The following is a 19,495-nucleotide window of genomic DNA, read 5'->3' as shown; positions in this document are numbered from 1 at the left end:
TGCAGTATCACCATGCAGTATGCAGTATAACCATGCAGTAGGCAGTATCACCATGCAGTAGGCAGTATAACCATGCAGTAGGCAGTATCACCATGCAGTAGGCAGTATCACCATGCAGTATGCAGTATCACCATGCAGTATCACCATGCAGTATGCAGTATCACCATGCAGTATGCAGTATAACCATGCAGTATGCAGTATCACCATGCAGTATGCAGTATAACCATGCAGTATGCAGTATAACCATGCAGTATGCAATATAACCATGCAGTAGGCAGTATAACCATGCAGTATGCAGTATAACCATGCAGTATGCATTATCACCATGCAGTATGCAGAATAACCATGGGGTATTACTGCTGTCACTATTTGCCATGCAGAATGCAGTATAACCATGCAGTATGCAGTATAACCATGCAGTATGCAATATAACCATGCAGTATGCAGTATCACCATGCAGTATGCAGTATCACCATGCAGTATCACCATGCAGTATGCAGTATCACCATGCAGTATCACCATGCAGTATGCAGTATAACCATGCAGTATGCAGTATAACCATGCAGTATGCAGTATAACCATGCAGTATGCAGTATCACCATGCAGTATGCAGTATAACCATGCAGTATGCAGTATAACCATGCAGTATGCAGTATAACCATGCAGTATGCAGTATAACCATGCAGTATAACCATGCAGTATGCAGTATAACCATGCAGTATGCAATATAACCATGCAGTAGGCAGTATCACCATGCAGTATGCAGTATCACCATGCAGTATCACCATGCAGTATGCAGTATCACCATGCAGTATCACCATGCAGTATGCAGTATCACCATGCAGTATCACCATGCAGTATAAACATGCAGTATGCAGTATAACCATGCAGTATGCAGTACAAACATGCAGTATGCAGTATAACCATGCAGTATGCATTATAACCATGCAGTATGCAGTATAACCATGCAGTATAACCATGCAGTATGCAGTATCACCATGCAGTATGCAGTATAACCATGCAGTATGTAGAATAACCATGCAGTATGCAGTATAACCATGCAGTATAACCATGCATTATGCAGTATCACCATGCAGTATGCAGTATAACCATGCAGTATGCAGAATAACCATGCAGTATGCAGTATCAGTATGCAGTATCACCATGCAGTATGCAGTATCACCATGCAGTATGCAGTATAACCATGCAGTATGCAGTATCACCATGCAGTATGCAGTATAACCATGCAGTATAACCATGCAGTATGCAGTATCACCATGCAGTATGCAGTATAACCATGCAGTATGCAGAATAACCATGCAGTATGCAGTATAACCATGCAGTATGCAGTATCACCATGCAGTATAACCATGCAGTATGCAGTATAACCATGCAGTATAACCATGCAGTATGCAGTATCACCATGCAGTATGCAGTATAACCATGCAGTATGCAGAATAACCATGCAGTAAGCAGAATAACCATGCATTATAACCATGCAGTATGCAGTATAACCATGCAGTACCACCATGCAGTATGCAGTATCAGTATGCAGTATTACCATGCAGTATGCAGTATCACCATGCATTATGCCGTATAACCATGCAGTATGCAGTATCAGTATGCAGTATAACCATGCAGTATGCAGTATCACCATGCATTATGCAGTATCACCATTCAGTATGCAGTATAACCATGCAGTATGCAGTGTAACCATGCAGTATGCAGTATTACCATGCAGTATGCAGTATGACCATGCAGTATGCAGTATAGTCCTTCTGTAGCTCAGTTGGTAGAGCATGGCAGTAACGCCAGGGTAGTGGGTTCGATCCATGGACCACCCATACGTAGAATGTATGCACACATGACTGTAAGTCGCTTTGGATAAAAGCCTGCTAAATGGCATATATTATTTATTATATTATATATTATTATATTATTATAACCATGCAGCATGCAGTATAACCATGCAGTATGCAGTATCACCATGCAGTATGCAGTATATCCATGCAGTATGCAGAATAACCATGCAGTATGCAGTATCACCATGCAGTATGCAGTATCACCATGCAGTTTGCAGTATAACCATGCATTATAACCATGCAGTATGCAGTATAACCATGCAGTATCACCATGCAGTATGCAGTATCAGTATGCAGTATTACCATGCAGTATGCAGTATCACCATGCATTATAACCATGCAGTATGCAGTATAAACATGCAGTATCACCATGCAGTATGCAGTATAACCATGTAGTATGCAGTATAACCATGCAGCATGCAGTGTAACCATGCAGTATGCAGTATAAACATGCAGTATCACCATGCAGTATGCAGTATAACCATGCAGTATAACCATGCAGTATTCAGTATAACCATGCAGTATGCAGAATAATCATGCAGTATGCAGTGTAACCATGCAGTATGCAGTATAACCATGCAGTATGCAGTATAACCATGCAGTATGCAATATAACCATGCAGTAGGCAGAATAAGTCATATTATCAACTGAATCAAACTTTACTCAATGTGACGAGAGTCATATTGTCAACTGAACCAAACAGCAGACGCATTCTTCCAAGGGTCCAAGGGTCAGTCTATGTTGTTGTAGAGACAGTCAGTCGTTTGCCCATGTGTGTGTGTGTGTGTGTGTGTGTGTGTGTGTGTGTGTGTGTGTGTGTGTGTGTGTGTGTGTGTGTGTGTGTGTGTGTGTGTGTGTGTGTGTGTGTGTGTGTGTGTGTGTGTGCGTGTAACCGTGTGTGTGTGTGTGTGTGTGTGTGTGTGTGTGTGTGTGCGTGTGCCATGCGTGTGTGTGTGTGTGCCCCCGTGTGTGTGTGTGTGTGTGTGTGTGTGTGTGTGTGTGTGTGTGTGTGTGTGTGTGTGTGTGTGTGTGTGTGTGTGTGTGTGTGTGTGTGTGTGTGTGTGTGTGTGTGTTTGTAGTGGAGGATAAACGTAAGTAAACACAGTTTAACCAGACAGTAGTTTACCTTTTGCTGAAAAAATGCATTGAGGAATAAAGACCTCACCTGGTTTAGAGGTGGAAGGAGAGGACAGTAGGAACAGTATGGGGGGTAGAGACTCACCTGGTTTAGAGGTGGAAGGAGAGGACAGTAGGAACAGTATGGGGGGTAGAGACTCACCTGGTTTAGAGGTGGAAGGAGAGGACAGTAGGAACAGTATGGGGGTAGAGGCTCACCTGGTTTAGAGGTGGAAGGAGAGGACAGTAGGAACAGTATGGGGGTAGAGACTCACCTGGTTTAGAGGTGGAAGGAGAGGACAGTAGGAACAGTATGGGGGGTAGAGACTCACCTGGTTTAGAGGTGGAAGGAGAGGACAGTAGGAACAGTATGGGGGGTAGAGACTCACCTGGTTTAGAGGTGGAAGGAGAGGACAGTAGGAACAGTATGGGGGTAGAGGCTCACCTGGTTTAGAGGTGGAAAGAGAGGACAGTAGGAACAGTATGGGGGGGTAGAGACTCACCTGGTTTAGAGGTGGAAGGAGAGGACAGTATGAACAGTATGGGGGTAGAGGCTCACCTGGTTTAGAGGTGGAAGGAGAGGACAGTAGGAACAGTTTGGGGGTAGAGACTCACCTGGTTTAGAGGTGAAAGGAGAGGACAGTAGGAACAGTATGGGGGTAGAGGCTCACCTGGTTTAGAGGTGGAAGGAGAGGACAGTAGGAACAGTATGGGGGTAGAGACTCACCTGGTTTAGATGTGGAAGGAGAGGACAGTAGGAACAGTATGGGGGTAGAGACTCACCTGGTTTAGAGGTGGAAGGAGAGGACAGTAGGAACAGTATGGGGGTAGAGACTCACCTGGTTTAGAGATAGAAGGAGAGGACAGTAGGAACAGTATGGGGGGGTAGAGACTCACCTGGTTTAGAGGTAGAAGGAGAGGACAGTAGGAACAGTATGGGGGTAGAGACTCACCTGGTTTAGAGGTAGAAGGAGAGGACAGTAGGAGCAGTATGGGGGGTAGAGACTCACCTGGTTTAGAGGTAGAAGGAGAGGACAGTAGGAACAGTATGGGGGTAGAGACTCACCTGGTTTAGAGGTAGAAGGAGAGGACAGTAAGAACAGTATGGGGGTAGAGACTCACCTGGTTTAGAGGTAGAAGGAGAGGACAGTAGGAACAGTATGGGGGTAGAGGCTCACCTGATTTAGAGGTGGAAGGAGAGGACAGTAGGAACAGTATGGGGGTAGAGGCTCACCTGGTTTAGAGGTAGAAGGAGAGGACAGTAGGAACAGTATGGGGGTAGAGACTCACCTGGTTTAGAGGTGGAAGGAGAGGACAGTAGGAACAGTATGGGGGTAGAGACTCACCTGGTTTAGAGGTGGAAGGAGAGGACAGTAGGAACAGTATGGGGGTAGAGACTCACCTGGTTTAGAGGTGGAAGGAGAGGACAGTAGGAACAGTATGGGGGTAGAGACTCACCTGGTTTAGAGGTGGAAGGAGAGGACAGTAGGAACAGTATGGGGGGTAGAGACTCACCTGGTTTAGAGGTAGAAGGAGAGGACAGTAGGAACAGTATGGGGGTAGAGACTCACCTGGTTTAGAGGTGGAAGGAGAGGACAGTAGGAACAGTATGGGGGTAGAGACTCACCTGGTTTAGAGGTAGAAGGAGAGGACAGTAGGAACAGTATGGGGGGGGTAGAGACTCACCTGGTTTAGAGGTGGAAGGAGGGACAGTAGGAACAGTATGGGGGTAGAGACTCACCTGATTTAGAGGTGGAAGGAGAGGACAGTAAGAACAGTATGGGGGTAGAGACTCACCTGGTTTAGAGGTAGAAGGAGAGGACAGTAGGAACATTATGGGGGTAGAGACTCACCTGGTTTAGAGGTGGAAGGAGAGGACAGTAGGAACAGTATGGGGGTAGAGACTCACCTGGTTTAGAGGTAGAAGGAGAGGACAGTAGGAACAGTATGGGGGGTAGAGACTCACCTGGTTTAGAGGTGGAAGGAGAGGACAGTAGGAACAGTATGGGGGGGTAGAGACTCACCTGGTTTAGAGGTGGAAGGAGAGGACAGTAGGAACAGTAGGCTGGAGTCTGTAGAGGCTCACCTGGTTTAGAGGTGGAAGGAGAGGACAGTAGGAACAGTAGGGGGGGATAGAGACTTACCTGGTTTAGAGGTGGAAGGAGAGAACAGTAGGCTGGAGTCTGTAGAGACTCACCTGGTTTAGAGGTAGAAGGAGAGGACAGTAGGAACAGTATGGGGGTAGAGACTCACCTGATTTAGAGGTGGAAGGAGAGGACAGTAAGAACAGTATGGGGGTAGAGACTCACCTGGTTTAGAGGTAGAAGGAGAGGACAGTAGGAACATTATGGGGGGTAGAGACTCACCTGGTTTAGAGGTGGAAGGAGAGGACAGTAGGAACAGTATGGGGGTAGAGGCTCACCTGGTTTAGAGGTAGAAGGAGAGGACAGTAGGAACAGTATGGGGGGGTAGAGACTCACCTGGTTTAGTGGTGGAAGGAGAGGACAGTAGGAACAGTAGGCTGGAGTCTGTAGAGGCTCACCTGGTTTAGAGGTGGAAGGAGAGGACAGTAGAACAGTATGGGGGGTAGAGGCTCACCTGGTTTAGAGGTGGAAGGAGAGGACAGTAGGAACAGTAGGCTGGAGTCTGTAGAGGCTCACCTGGTTTAGAGGTGTAAGGAGAGGACAGTAGGAACAGTATGGGGGTAGAGACTCACCTGGTTTAGAGGTGGAAGGAGAGGACAGTAGGAACAGTATGGGGGTAGAGGCTCACCTGGTTTAGAGGTGGAAGGAGAGGACAGTAGGAACAGTAGGCTGGAGTCTGTAGAGGCTCACCTGGTTTAGAGGTGGAAGGAGAGGACAGTAGGAAGAGTATGGGGTAGAGACTCACCTGATTTAGAGGTGGAAGGAGAGGACAGTAGGAAGAGTATGGGGTAGAGACTCACCTGATTTAGAGGTGGAAGGAGAGGACAGTAAGAACAGTATGGGGGTAGAGACTCACCTGGTTTAGAGGTAGAAGGAGAGGACAGTAGGAACATTATGGGGGTAGAGACTCACCTGGTTTAGAGGTGGAAGGAGAGGACAGTAGGAACAGTATGGGGGTAGAGGCTCACCTGGTTTAGAGGTAGAAGGAGAGGACAGTAGGAACAGTATGGGGGTAGAGACTCACCTGGTTTAGTGGTGGAAGGAGAGGACAGTAGGAACAGTAGGCTGGAGTCTGTAGAGGCTCACCTGGTTTAGAGGTGGAAGGAGAGGACAGTAGGAACAGTATGGGGGTAGAGACTCACCTGGTTTAGAGGTGGAAGGAGAGGACAGTAGGAACAGTAGGCTGGAGTCTGTAGAGGCTCACCTGGTTTAGAGGTGTAAGGAGAGGACAGTAGGAACAGTATGGGGGTAGAGACTCACCTGGTTTAGAGGTAGAAGGAGAGGACAGTAGGCAGTATGGGGTCTGTAGAGGCTCACCTGGTTTAGAGGTAGAAGGAGAGGACAGTAGGAACAGTATGGGGGTAGAGACTCACCTGATTTAGAGGTAGAAGGAGTAGGAACAGTATGGGGGTAGAGGCTCACCTGGTTTAGTGGTGGAAGGAGAGGACAGTAGGAACAGTATGGGGTAGGGCTCACCTGGTTTAGAGGTCAGTTGGAACAGTATGGGGGTAGGCTCACCTGGTTTAGAGGTGGAAGGAGAGGACAGTAGGAACAGTATGGGGGTAGAGACTCACCTGGTTTAGAGGTAGAAGGAGAGGACAGTAGGAACAGTATGGGGGTAGAGACTCACCTGGTTTAGAGGTGGAAGGAGAGGACAGTAGGAACAGTATGGGGGGTAGAGACTCACCTGGTTTAGAGGTGGAAGGAGAGGACAGTAGGAACAGTAGGCTGGAGTCTGTAGAGGCTCACCTGGTTTAGAGGTGGAAGGAGAGGACAGTAGGAACAGTAGGCTGGAGTCTGTAGAGGCTCACCTGGTTTAGAGGTGGAAGGAGAGGACAGTAGGAACAGTAGGCTGGAGTCTGTAGAGGCTCACCTGGTTTAGAGGTGGAAGGAGAGGACAGTCGGAACAGTAGGCTGGACTCTGTAGAGACTGGGAGTTGATGATTAGACTTTACGACCCCTTTCTCTCTCTTTCTCCTTCTCTGACACTCTTGCCATCTTCATTCTCTTTCTCTCTCGGTCATGTTAGTTTCCTGTCCCTGTCATGGTGCACTGGGAGGAGGCAGAGCCTATCAGGAAAGGTCCTTGTGGCACCACCCCTTTTATAATGTAACAGCATATAAGACGAGTGACAACAGCCTGTCTCCAGCCAGCTCCTGACAATGACAAAGAGAGAAGGTGGTGGAGAGAGGGAGAGATCTATGACTATATGTTAGAGACACATATTTCCCTCAGATTACACAGATCCACAAAGAATTCGAAAACAAACCCAGTTTTGATAAACTCCCATTTCTACTGGGTGAAATACCACAGTGTGACATCACAGCAGCGAGATGTGTGACCTGTTGCCACGAGAAAAGGTCAACCAGTGAAGAACAAACACCATTGTAAATACAACCCATATTTATGCTTATTTATTTTCCCTTGTGTACTTTAACTATTTGCACATCGTTACAACACTGTATATATATACATATAATATGATATTTGTAATGTCTTTATTCTTTTGGAACTTCTGTGAGCATAATGACTAACGTTAATTATCATTGTTTATTTCACTTTTGTATATTATCTATTTCACTTGCTTTGGCAATGTTAACACATGTTTCCCATGACAATTAAGCCCTTAAATTGAATTGAATTGAAATTGTGAGGGGGGATAGATAGAGAGACAGAGACAGAGAGACAGAGAGAGAGACAGAGAGAGAGACACAGAGACAGAGAGACAGAGATAGAGACAGAGACAGAGTGCATAAAGAGACAGCCAAACAGAGCCAGGCGTCTCTACCAGAGCTGTCACTAACAGACCACACCCCCTTCCCTTCCCTCACACCCTATTGGCTGGCTGCCCTGCCACTGAGAGCAAAGGTTCTGATGTTTGGGGGGCGGAGCTTTGAGCCGACATCACATCACATGGATTCTCTCATGTGGTCAGCGAGTGCAGAGACAGATCTGTGTGAAGCAGGCAGCTGCTGGAGATACCGCAAGAGACAGAGAGAGGGAACGAGAGAGACACAGAGAGAGGGAACGAGAGAGACAGAGAGAGGAACGAGAGAGAGACAGAGAGAGGAGAGACAGAGAGAGGGAACGAGAGAGACACAGAGAGAGGGAACGAGAGAGACAGAGAGAGGGAAACGAGACAGAGAGAGACAGAGAGAGGAGAGGGAACGAGAGAGACAGAGAGAGGGGAACGAGAGAGACAGAGAGAGAGGAACGAGAGAGACAGAGAGAGAGGGAACGAGAGAGACAGGAGAGAGAGACAGAGAGAGAGGGAACAGAGAGACACAGAGGAGGAACTAGAGAGACAGGAGAGAGGGGAACGAGAGAGACAGGAGAGAGGGAACGAGAGAGACAGAGAGAGGAGAACGAGAGAGACACAGAGAGGGAACGAGAGAGACAGAGAGAGAGGGAAACGAGAGAGACAGAGAGAGAGAGAGAGAGACACAGAGAGGAACAGAGAGACACAGAGGGGAACTAGAGAGACACAGAGAGGGAACGAGAGAGACAGAGAGGGGACAGAACGGGAGAGAGACAGAGAGAGGGAACGAGAGAGACAGAGAGAGGGAACGAGAGAGACAGAGAGAGGAACAGAGAGAGACAGAGAGAGAGGGAACGAGAGAGACAGGAGAGAGAGAGGAACGAGAGAGACACAGAGAGGGAACGAGAGAGACAGGAGAGAGAGAGACAGAGAGAGAGGGAACGAGAGAGACAGAGAGAGAGAGGAACTAGAGAGACAGGAGAGAGAGAGACAGAGAGAGAGACACAGAGAGAGGGAACTAGAGAGAGACAGAGAGAGGAACGAGAGAGACAGGAGAGGGGAGGAGAGACACAGAGAGACAGAGAGACAGATAGAGGGAGAGAGAGACACAGAGAGGGAACGAGAGAGACAGAGAGAGGGAACGAGAGAGACACAGAGAGGAACGAGAGAGACAGGAGAGTGCTTTGAATAGCGTAACTGTTATAATTCCATGGACCCCGGATTTAAAGGATGTATTTTGTGATCTCAGCTATGAAAGGTAAACCTAAGAGCTGATTAAATTGCATGTGTGTGTGTGTTTGTGTGGAGAAGCTAGCTGTATAACAAGTGGTTTGTAACGGGACATGTGTCTCTTGTCTTATGTCTCGGTGTGTCCTTTAACTAACAGTGGCTGGTAATAAAGGAGCAGTTTACCAAACTTGGGCTTTTGGCTCTTTTGCTTCTCAGTTATTCTGCAAACTGCAATAGTTGGATTATTTTAGATATATATATATGTATTAGATTATATATCTTGATAAGATTTCTGTCTTGTGAGTTGTGTAGTAGTGGCAATAAGTGGTGAACGTTGGATCCCATTCAGGTTTCATTACTAGTCTGAAAAGCTGTTGAGTTTGGTATCTTCCTGTTTCATCATTTCTCATGCATGCTGATATTTAATTTATTATCTGTTTGCTACAGTATTTTATCTGTTTGCTACAGTATTTTATCTGTTTGCTACAGTATTTTATCTGTTTGCTACAGTATTTTCCAAAGAAGTTAAGAAAAAATTGCAAGCTGAATGTGCAAACGATATGGGTTAGAGAGAGAGAGAGGTAGAAAGAGACTAGAGGGTGTTGTGCTCACAGACAGATAATGTCTCTCTCTCTACCTACCGACTCATTACTCTCTCTACTTAATCCTGTTGTTCACGTCCAGAGTGTTTGTCTGTTATGTGAGAGAGAGAGAGAGAGAGAGAGAGAGAGAGAGAGAGAGAGAGAGAGAGAGAGAGACACACACACAGTGAGAGAGAGACACACACACAGAGAGAGAGAGAGAGAGAGAGGAGAGAGAGAGAGAGAGACAGAGAGAGAGAGAGAGAGACAGAGAGACAGAGAGAGAGAGAGAGAGAGAGAGAGAGACAGAGAGAGAGAGAGAGAGAGAGAGAGAGAGAGAGAGAGAGAGAGAGAGAGAGACACACATAGAGAGAGAGAGAGAGAGAGAGAGAGAGGGAGAGAGAGAGGAGAGAGAGAGAGAGAGAGGAGAATAGAGAGAGAGAGAGAGAGAGAGAGAGAGAGAGAGAGAGAGAGAGAGAAGATAGAGAGAGAGACAGAGAGAGGTTGGTTTACAATCCTGGGTTTCTATGCCAGCCACTGAGATGGTACCTTTGACATTCTGACTTAGGTTTGTGTTCCCCTGGCCCACTTTTGGGGGTCTGTTCTATTCAGTGACACACGAATGGTACAGCGTTGTTTATCCCGCTCCAGTGATGGACATGTATATTATCCTCCTCCTCCCCATCCCTCTATCTTCCATCCTCCATCCCTCTATCCCTCCATCCCCCATCAATCCCCCCTAGCTAGCTGGCTACCCCCACACTACCATACTGCCACTACAATATTAGAATACCCATAAGCCTTCCCTCCCTCCACTGACAGCAGTTTCTCTCTCTCTTTCTCATTCTCTCTCTCTCTCTCTCTCTCCACATTCTGACTTCTCTTTGTGTTCCCTGGCCCACTTTTGGGGGTCTGTTCTTTCTTCAGTGACACACGAATGGTCAGCGTTGTTTATCTTTCTCTCTCTGATGGACATCTCTCTCTCTATCCTCCTCCTCCCCATCCCTCTATCTTCCATCCTCCATCCCTCTATCCCTCCATCCCTCTCATATTTCTCACTCTGGCTCTCCTCACTACCATCTCTCTCTCTCTCTCTCTCTCTCTCTCTCTCTCCATAAGCCTTCTCTCTCTCTTATCTCTCTCTCTCTCTCTCTTTCTCTCTCTCTCTCTCTCTCTCTCTTTTCTCTCTCTCTCTCTCTCTCTCTCTCTCTCTCTCTCTCTCTCTCTCTCTCTCTCTCTCTCTCTCTCTATCCCTCCCACAGAGTAATGCTGTCAGCTGTCATTACCTATTAGCAGTGATGTGGTGGGAATAGAAGAAGCAACGCTGCATGATGCCTTAGCTAGCTTCTCGTGCCCCATTGCTTTAGCTAGGGCCTTTAGTAAGGGCCTTTAGCTAGGGCCTTTATCTAGGGCCTTTAGCTAGGGCCTTTAGTAAGGGCCTTTAGTAAGGGCCTTTAGCTAGGGCCTTTATCTAGGGCCTTTATCTAGGGCCTTTAGCTAGGGCCTTTAGTAAGGGCCTTTAGTATTGCCTTTAGCTAGGGCCTTTATCTGGGGCCTTTATCTAGGGCCTTTAGCTAGGGCATTTATCTAGGGGCCCATTGCTTTAGCTAGGGCCTTTACAAGGGCCCCATTGCTTTAGCTAGGGCCCATTGCTTTAGCTAGGGCCTTTAGCTAGGGCCACATTGCTTTAGCTAGGGCCCATTGCTTTAACTAGGGCCCATTGCTTTAGCTAGGGCCACATTGCTTTAGCTAGAGCCCATTCCTTTAGCTGGAGCCACATTGCTTTAGCTAGGGCCCATTGCTTTAACTAGGGCCCATTGTTTTAGCTAGGGCCACATTGCTTTAGCTAGGGCCACATCGCTTTAGCTAGGGCCCATTGCTTTAGCTAGGGCCACATTGCTTTAGCTAGGGCCCATTGCTTTAGCTAGGGCCACATTGCTTTAGCTAGGGCCCATTGCTTTAGCTAGGGCCCATTTCTTTTAGCTAGGGCCACATTGCTTTAGCTAGGGCCCATTGCTTTAACTAGGGCCCATTGTTTTAGCTAGGGCCACATTGCTTTAGCTAGCGCCACATTGCTTTAGCTCGGGCCACATTGCTTTAGCTAGGGCCCATTGCTTTAACTAGGGCCCATTGTTTTAGCTAGCGCCACATTGCTTTAGCTAGGGCCACATTGCTTTAGCTAGGGCCCATTGCTTTAGCTAGGACCCATTGCTTTAACTAGGGCCCATTGTTTTAGCTAGCGCCACATTGCTTTAGCTCGGGCCACATTGCTTTAGCTAGGGCCACATTGCTTTAGCTAGGGCCCATTGCTTTAGCTAAGGCCCATTGTTTTAACTAGGACCATATTGTTTTAGCTAGGGCCACATTGCTTTAGCTAGGGCCACATTGTTTTAGCTAAGGCCACATTGCTTTAGCTAAGGCCACATTGCTTTAGCTAAGGCCACATTGTTTTAGCGAAGGCCACATTGCTTTAGCGAAGGCCACATTGCTTTAGCTAGGGCCACATTGCTTTAGCTAGGGCCACATTGCTTTAGCTAGGGCCACATTGCTTTAGCTAGGGCCACATTGCTTTAGCTAAGGCCACATTGCTTTAGCTAAGGCCACATTGCTTTAGCTAGGGCCACATTGCTTTAGCTAGGGCCACATTGCTTTAGCTTGAATCAGATTCATGTCCATCCTGTTAACTAGTCAGGACACTGAACACATAGTTGACACCTACAGATATCAGATTCACTCTGTAAATACACTATCGTAGGTTTTATATGTGATAAAATATAGAGTGAGATGCAAAAAATACACAGTCATATGAACAGCAATATTTAGAAGAGAAGAAAAAGGACTGTCTGTCTGTTTTTTGGTCTGTTTCCTCAGTTTCTCGTCTATTTTCTCGTCAGTTTTCTCCGTTTCTCGACAGTTTTCTCGTCAGTTTCCTCCATTTCTCTTCAGTTTTCTCCGTTTCCCGTCAGTTTTCACCGTTTCTCATCAGTTTTCTCAGTTTCTCATCAGTTTTCTCCATTTCTTTTCGACAGTTTTCTCCGTTTCTCATCAGTTTCCTCCGTTTCTCGGCAGTTTTCTCCGTTTCTCAGTTTCAGTTTTCTCAGTTTCTCGGCAGTTTTCTCCGTTTTTTCTCTGTCTGTGTCCTTCTCAGGGCAGCTGAAGTTTTCAGCTCCCTGGAAGTTGATAAAGACTGCTTTCCAGAAACCCTGTCCTTCACCCACAGAGGGTTAAACGGGTCCCCTCAGAGGGTTAAACGGGTCCCCTCAGAGGGTTAAACGGGTCCCCTCAGAGGGTTAAACGGGTCCCCGTCAGAGGGTTAAACGGGTCCCCGTCAGAGGGTTAAACGGGTCCCCTCAGAGGGTTAAACGGGTCCCCTCAGAGGGTTAAAGGGTCCCCTCAGAGGGTTAAACTGGTCCCCTCAGAGGGTTAAACGGGTCCCCTCAGAGGGTTAAACGGGTCCCCTCAGAGGGTTAAACGGGTCCCCTCAGAGGGTTAAACGGGTCCCCTCAGAGGGTTAAACGGGTCCCCTCAGAGGGTTAAACGGGTCCCCTCAGAGGGTTAAACGGGTCCCCTCAGAGGGTTAAACCCCTCAGGGGTCCCCCTCAGAGGGTTAAACGGGTCCCCTCAGAGGGTTAAACGGGTCCCCTCAGAGGGTTAAACTGGTCCCCTCAGAGGGTTAAACTGGTCCCCTCAGAGGGTTAAACGGGTCCCCTCAGAGGGTTAAACGGGTCCCCTCAGAGGGTTAAACGGGTCCCCTCAGAGGGTTAAACGGGTCCCCACAGAGGGTTAAACGGATCCCCTCAGAGGGTTAAACGTTTACAGACAATTATCAGTCAAAGTTTTGTCATGGGATTACAGCTAGCTGGATTTGGGCTGAGAGATTATTCAGCCTAACGCTCTCTACTGGGAGGGGGGGAGTGAGGAGAGAGGGGGGAGCCAGAGAGTGAGCGGGACGAGGAGAGAGGGGGGAGGCAGAGAGTGAGAGGGACGAGGAGAGAGGGGGGAGGCAGAGAGTGAGGGGGGAGGAGAGGAGAGAGGGGGAGGCAGAGAGATTATTCAGCCTAACGCTCTCTACTGGGAGGGGGGGAGTGAGGAGAGGGGGGAGCCAGAGATTATTCAGCCTAACGCTCTCTACTGGGAGGGGGAGGAGGAGAGGGGGAGCCAGAGAGTATTCAGCCTAACGACTGGGAGAGGGGGGAGGCAGAGAGTGAGAGAGGGGAGGGGGAGGCAGAGAGTGAGAGGGACGAGGAGAGAGGGGGGAGGCAGAGAGTGAGAGGGGGAAGAGAGAGGAGAGAGGGAGGCAGAGAGATTATTCAGCCTAAGGCTCTCTACTGGGAGGGGGAGGAGAGAGAGGGGGGAGCCAGAGATTATTCAGCCTAACGCTCTCTACTGGGAGGGGAGTGAGGAGAGAGGGGGAGGAGAGAGGGGGGAGCCAGAGAGTGAGAGGGGGAGGCAGAGGAGAGGGGGAGCCAGAGAGTGAGAGGGGGAGGAGAGAGGGGGGGAGGCAGAGAGTGAGAGGGACTAGGAGAGAGGAGAGAGGGGGAGGGAGAGTGAGAGGGACGAGGAGAGAGAGGCAGAGAGGGGAGGAGGAGAGAGGGGGAGCCAGAGAGTGAGAGGGGGGGAGAGGCAGAGAGTGAGAGGGACGGGAGTGAGGAGAGAGGGGGAGGCAGAGAGAGGGGGAGCCAGAGAGAGGGTGAGAGGGGGGAGGCAGAGAGTGAGAGGGAGGGAGAGAGGAGAGAGGGGAGCCAGAGAGTGAGAGAGGGGGAGGAGAGAGGGGGAGCCAGAGGAGAGAGCGGGGAGGCAGAGGAGAGGGGAGAGGAGCAGAGGGAGGCAGAGAGTGAGAGGGACGGGGAGTGAGGAGAGAGGGGGAGGCAGAGAGGGAGGGGGGGAGGCAGAGAGAGAGAGATGAGAGATGGGGAGTGAGGAGAGAGGGGGGAGGCAGAGAGAGGGGAGAGAGCAAAAGACAGACAGAGAGAGAGAGAGAGAAAGAGGCCGGCAGACAGACAAACAGACAGAGAGAGAGAGGCAGAGTAAGAGGCAGACAGAGACAGTGTAAACAAGTGTAAATTTGAGGCGACAGAGCAGATGGTTGGTACCTTCACAGAGGGAGGGAAGCAGTGGGCCTGATGACCGCCCCAGAGGGAGGGAAGCAGTGGGCCTGATGACCGCCCCAGAGGGAGGGAAGCAGTGGGCCTGATGACCGCCCCAGAGGGAGGGAAGCCGTGGGCCTGATGACCGCCCCAGAGGGAGGGAAGCAGTGGGCCTGATGACCGCCCCAGAGGGAGGGAAGCAGTGGGCCTGATGACCGCCCCAGAGGAGGGAAGCAGTGGGCCTGATGACCGCCCCAGAGGGAGGGGAAGCAGTGGGCCTGATGACCGCCCCAGAGGGAGGGAAGCAGTGGGCCTGATGACCGCCCCAGAGGAGGGAAGCAGTGGGCCTGATGACCGCCCCAGAGGGGAGGAAGCAGTGGGCCTGATGACCGCCCCAGAGGAGGGAAGCAGTGGGCCTGATGACCGCCCCAGAGGGGAGGGAAGCAGTGGGCCTGATGACCGCCCCAGAGGGGAGGGAGAGCAGTGGGCCTGATGACCGCCCCCCAGAGGGAGGGAAGCAGTGGGCCTGATGACCGCCCCAGAGGGGGAGGGGGCCTGAAGCAGTGGGCCTGATGACCGCCCCAGAGGGGAAGCAGGGAAGCAGTGGGCCTGATGACCGCCCCAGAGGGAGGGAAGCAGTGGGCCTGATGACCGCCCCAGAGAGGAAGCCCTGAAGCACCAAAGGAGTCCTGGGCCCCAGGACCCAGAGGTCAGGAAAGCGTGGTGCTTCTGCAGCCTGCCTGACACACGCCACGTCCATGGAAATACATCGCACTGCAAACACCCGAGAGCACGGGGGTGGTGGGGGAAGAAAGACAAGAGTTGGAAAGAAAATTATGTAATGGAATTTTAATGAAGAGGAACGATATGAAAGAGAAAATAAATGTAGAGTTAACAAATGTCAGGGAAACTGCCCCCGAGGCAGCAGTATGGTGAGAGAGAATCAGAGAGAAATAACCAACTGCATCCAAAATGTCATCCTATCAAATCAAATCACCAGGGCAGAGATTGGTTATGAAGTTGGGAGGCGGGGCTACATCATCACGTGCTGCTGTTCAGCAGTCTTATGGCTTGGGAGGCGGGGCTACATCATCACGTGCTGCTGTTCAGCAGTCTTATGGCTTGGGAGGCGGGGCTACATCATCACGTGCTGCTGTTCAGCAGTCTTATGGCTTGGGAGGCGGGGCTACATCATCACGTGCTGCTGTTCAGCAGTCTTATGGCTTGGGAGGCGGGGCTACATCATCACGTGCTGCTGTTCAGCAGTCTTATGGCTTGGGAGGCGGGGCTACATCATCACGTGCTGCTGTTCAGCAGTCTTATGGCTCCGGGGTAGAAGCTGTTCAATGTCCTGTTGGTTCCACACTTGTTGCAATGGCCGAACGGTAAAAGAGATAACAGTCTATGGCTTGGTTGACTGGAGTCTTTGGCAATTGTTTTAGGGGCCCCTTCCTCTGACACCACCTGATATAGAGGTCCCGGATGGCAGGGAGCTCGGACCCAGTGATGTACTGCCGCCGAGTAAGGATTCGATCTTAGTCTTGTGTTGACGCTTTGCCTGTTTGATGGCTCATCGGAGGTCGTAGCGGGATTTCTTATAAGCTTCTGGGTTAGAGTCCCGCTCCTTGAAATGCGGCAGCTCTAACCTTTAGCTCAGTGCTGATGTTGGTTAGAGCGTTGGACTAGTAACCAGCAGGTAGCCTAGTGGTTAGAGTGTTGGACTAGTAACCAGCAGGTAGCCCGTTGAAAGTAACCAGCGGTAGTCAGCTCTAACCTAGCCTTGGTTAGCTCCAGGCTGGTGTTGGTTAGAGTGTTGGACTAGTAACCAGCAGGTAGCCTAGTGGTTAGAGTGTTGGACTAGTAACCAGCAGGTAGCCTAGTGGTCAGAGCGTTGGGCTAGTAACCAGCAGGTAGTCTAGTGGTTAGAGTGTTGGACTAGTAACCAGCAGGTAGCCTAGTGGTTAGAGTGTTGGACTAGTAACCAGCAGGTAGTCTAGTGGTTAGAGTGTTGGGCTAGTAACCAGCAGGTAGTCTAGTGGTTAGAGCGTTGGACTAGTAACCAGCAGGTAGTCTAGTGGTTAGAGTGTTGGACCAGTAACCAGCAGGTAGTCTAGTGGTTAGAGCGTTGGAGCAGGTAGCCTAGTGGTTAGAGTGTTGGACTAGTAACCAGCAGGTAGTCTAGTGGTTAGAGTGTTGGACCAGTAACCAGCAGGTAGTCTAGTGGTTAGAGCGTTGGACTAGTAACCAGCAGGTAGTCTAGTGGTTAGAGTGTTGGACCAGTAACCAGCAGGTAGTCTAGTGGTTAGAGTGTTGGACTAGTTAACAAAAGTTTGTCTACTGGTTAGAGTGTCCCCTAGCTGACAAATGAGCATAGTGGTTCTGCCCCCTGAACAGGCAGTTAACCCACTGTTCCCCTGAACAGGCAGTTAACCCACTGTTCCCTGAACAAGGCAGTTAACCCACTGTTCCCCTGAACAAGGCAGTTAACCCACTGTTCCCCTGAACAAGGCAGTTAACCCACTGTTCCCCTGAACAAGGCAGTTAACCCACTGTTCCCCTGAACAAGGGCAGTTAACCCACTGTTCCCTGAACAAGGCAGTTAACCCACTGTTCCCCTGAACAAGGCAGTTAACCCACTGTTCCCCTGAACAAGGCAGTTAACCCACTGTTCCCCTGAACAAGGCAGTTAATCCACTGTTCCCCTGAACAAGGCAGTTAACCCACTGTTCCCCTGAACAAGGCAGTTAACCCACTGTTCCCCTGAACAAGGCAGTTAACCCACTGTTCCCCTGAACAAGGCAGTTAACCCACTGTTCCCCTGAACAAGGCAGTTAACCCACTGTTCCCCTGAACAAGGCAGTTAACCCACTGTTCCCCTGAACAAGGCAGTTAACCCACTGTTCCCCTGAACGAGGCAGTTAACCCACTGTTCCCCTGAACAAGGCAGTTAACCCACTGTTCCCTGAACAAGGCAGTTAACCCACTGTTCCCGGTAGGCCATCATCGAAAATAACAATTTGTTCTCAACTGACTCGCCTACTTAAACATACATAGTCGGCTTAGAGATTCGAACCAGCTACCTTCCTGTTACTGGCCCAACGGTCTTACTCGCTAGGGCTACCTGCCGCCACCCTTATCTTTCAGTGTTTAGGAAACACATTGGTAATCTTCAGACTGTTTGCGTAGATCAGTTGCCAAAGCAGAGTCTCTCGTCGAGCTGTGTGGTGAGTCTGACATAGGAACTATGTCGATGCGAAGATATAACATCCCATGTGCTTATTTTTACACTCCTGCACCTCCTGCCAATGCCCAACACTATGTTGCTGTCTGCTTCAGGTTGTCCTTCCTGTAGCATCGTGTTATGCAGCAATACAGGCGTGGATAATAGACCTCCCATGGAGGGGGAGGGGGGCTTGCTCTCAGTGTTACCGGACTGAGAGGCCCCGTGGTGGGCATGAAGGGCTGGAGCGACCTGGGGGTATGGAGGAAGGGGAGGTGGGGGGCTTGCTCTCAGTGTTACCTGACTGAGAGGCCCCGTGGTGGGCATGCAGGGCTGGAGCGACCTGGGGGTATGGAGGAAGGGGAGGGGGGGCTTACCCTCCATGTTACGGGAATGAGAGGCCCCCATGAAGGTCAACAACTGTTCTGGACGACTGTGGGATCTCGTTCTCCGTAGACAATGTGAGTAAGACCTTTAAACAGGTTAACATTGTTAAAAGAACGCCATGAAGGTCAATTCAACTGTTCTGGAGTCCAGACACAGATCTCAGTGCTCTGTAGACAATAAAGTAAGACCCTTTAAACAGGTTAACATTGGAAATGGGGGGCAGAACCTTACCATGGGTCAGTATTCAGTATGCTCAGAACTTTTAGTCCAGGGTCAGAACCTTCAGTGCCCCCCTCATGGGTCAGAACCTAAACAATTCAGAACCTTTAGTCATGGGTCAGAACCTTTGGTCATGGGTCAGAACCTTCAGTCATGGGTCAGTAGCTTTAGTCATGGGTCAGAACTTTAGTCATGGGTCAGAACCTTCAGTCATGGGTCAGAACCTTTAGTCATGGGTCAGAACCTTTAGTCATTGGTCAGAACCTTCAGTCATGGGTCAGAACCTTTAGTCATGGGTCAGAACCTTTAGTCATGGGTCAGAACCTTTAGTCATGGGTCAGAACCTTTAGTCATGGGTCAGAACCTTTAGTCATGGGTCAGAACCTTTAGTCATGGGTCAGAACCTTAGTCATGGGTCAGAACCTTTAGTCATGGGTCAGAACCTTTAGTCATTGGTCAGAACCTTTAGTCATGGGTCAGAACCTTTAGTCATGGGTCAGAACCTTCAGTCATGGGTCAGAACCTTTAGTCATGGGTCAGAACCTTTAGTCATGGGTCAGAACCTTCAGTCATGGGTCAGAACCTTTAGTCATGGGTCAGAACCTTTAGTCATGGGTCAGAACCTTCAGTCATGGGTCAGAACCTTTAGTCATGGGTCAGAACCTTCAGTCATGGGTCAGAACCTTCAGTCATGGGTCAGAACCTTTAGTCATGGGTCAGCTAATCAGAACCTTTAATAATGGGTCAGAACCTTCAGTCATGTGTCAGAACCTTTAGTCATGGGTCAGTACCTTTGGTCATGGGTCAGAACCTTCAGTCATGGGTCAGTACCTTTAGTCATGGGTCAGAACCTTCAGTCATGGGTCAGTACCTTTAGTCATGGGTCAGAAC

Source organism: Oncorhynchus keta, unplaced genomic scaffold (assembly GCF_023373465.1).
Source record: "Oncorhynchus keta strain PuntledgeMale-10-30-2019 unplaced genomic scaffold, Oket_V2 Un_scaffold_24268_pilon_pilon, whole genome shotgun sequence".
Taxonomy (NCBI): Eukaryota; Metazoa; Chordata; class Actinopteri; order Salmoniformes; family Salmonidae; genus Oncorhynchus; species Oncorhynchus keta.
This window is presented reverse-complemented; position numbering follows the sequence as displayed.